At 41.6% G+C, this 1,898-nt stretch overlaps 1 protein-coding gene across 3 annotated transcripts in view; it reads left to right on the plus strand.

Moving 5' to 3' along the window:
• Nucleotides 1-145, plus strand: part of dacha (dachshund a) — a 144,063-nt gene extending 143,918 nt beyond the window's left edge. For all 3 annotated transcript variants that reach the window (XM_076274555.1, XM_076274556.1, XM_076274557.1), the window contains one exon: nt 1-145. This exon is cut by the window's left edge and continues 1,641 nt beyond it. The gene's annotated coding sequence lies outside the window, so the exon portion shown is untranslated.
• Nucleotides 146-1,898: the final 1,753 nt, after the last annotated feature.

Consider the following 1,898-nt stretch of genomic DNA (forward strand, 5'->3'; position numbering starts at 1 on the left):
ACCTTCTTTCAAAAGTTCATGACATTACCACATATCACACCCTTGCACATAACATAAATAAATGAAACATCCATATGGACAACTTTGGTAGATTTGTTTTCTGTTTTTGTTTGAGTTTTTTAAGTAATAAAAAATTGAAACTGAAACATTACTCAATTTGTCATACCTTGTCTTTTATTCTGACTATTTCCATTGTTGTGTCTGTCTCATTGTACATTAAGCAAAAGTGTCAGTTTGGTAAGACCAGTATGATGGAGAACATTGTGCAGGAGTAGGCCAGTCTATCACCCAGGCCAGAGGAAAACTTGGTCTAAAGGCTAACCCTAGCTGGAGCAATCTGTCTGTACTCCTGTGATTTGAAATTGCGCAGCTTGTCTGAGAGTCTCCGAGAGAGGCTCTGTCTCTCAGGTTTTCTGCAAAAAGCCTTCATTCAGCCTTACCTTGACCACCCAGAGGAAATGACCTAATTAATGACTTCCCCCCTCAAAAGCTTTCAGGCGTAAGCTCTCTCTCTCTCACCCCCCCCCCCCCCCCCACTTCCATATTCCCCTCCGTATCTCTCTTCCTCCTGCTGACTCTCTTGCTCCCCCTGCCTGCTTCAGTCATCCTCCCGTTCCTATCTGTAGCAGTTATTTCTCTCTCTCTCTCTCTCCACTCACCGTGTGGTGTCTTGTTGTCTGTGGACCGTAGGGAAGCTGAGGAGAACAGACAGCCTCTCAGGTGGAAGCTTGAAGTGCAGCTCTGCCTGCAGTGCTCCTGCCCACCGCCATCAACAAGAGAGGCTGTTTTTGCACTTCAATTACAGACAGCCGTTTGATCTGCCACTGATTACCCCTCCACACTCCACACAGCCGTTATGTTAAGCAGTCAAAGTGCCCAATTTATGATTAGCAATTATTAAAATTCACTACAGTTGGTGCGCTGAATTGTCTCATATGATTGTTACTTGAATAACAATAAAGTACATGTCTTGAATTTCCATGACTTTCATTATGAAATAATAGATGGTATTTGATTAAGATTTAATATGTGGAGGAGGTTTATACGGGGACATTTCAGGTGTGACTGCTTCTGACCTTGAGACGGGCCAGGTGTTCTCTCATTTTCTGCCGATCTTTTCGTTTCAAGACATAATCTATAAAAATGGTTCCATGGCAATTAAAAATATTGTTCCTGAAGATGAAACAGGACCGGAGCTCCGAATCGATGTCACTTATCCCCTCTGCAGCAGAATTGTTTGGACAGAATATGCCACGGTAGCCTAGAACGATTGACTGTCATCAATACACAGTGTTGGAAGTTTGCCAAGACTTCAGGGCTCAGATACTCCTTGAGATATTCTAAAGTGTAGTTACAGCACTACAGTTCTGTCCATATTTAGTGAAGATTATGTAGATATTCAAAAGAAATTTAACAGAATAATAATGTTTTTAAGGACAAAGCAACTGAAATGAATAAATAACAAAAAATAAATGTAACAAACTTAATAATAACACAATAATATAAAAGGGTTCTGTCTCCCTGCACTGCAAACTGTGGGGAAAATATAGCATGCACAGAACTGAAAACAGAAAGAAGTGAAAAATCTTTCTTAGTCCCCTTTACACATTGCCTGTACCCCCAGAAAACAACACGTTTTTACAAATGATTCCACTTTCTGGCAGTAGGTTGAGGATGTAAAATATATGCCACTGTATAACGGAGGTACCCCCTGTTTTAAATCTCCTCCCTGGAAGTAAGCAGCACGTTATGTGGAGTGTGAACACAAGCTCAGATGTTCCTCTGCATGTTATTGATCTTGTGACTGTAACGTACAACAGCTGTACCACTCCTCCACTCTTGCATTTCTGAGTTATATTCCCCTTCCAGGAACAATGACTGGTGGCAATGACGCCACG

The sequence above is a fragment of the Alosa pseudoharengus genome, unplaced genomic scaffold (assembly GCF_046254945.1).
Source record: "Alosa pseudoharengus isolate Yale_2024_CS ecotype anadromous, Long Island Sound unplaced genomic scaffold, YU_APseudo_1.1 YU_APseudo_1.1_scf_8, whole genome shotgun sequence".
Lineage (NCBI taxonomy): Eukaryota > Metazoa > Chordata > Actinopteri > Clupeiformes > Clupeidae > Alosa > Alosa pseudoharengus.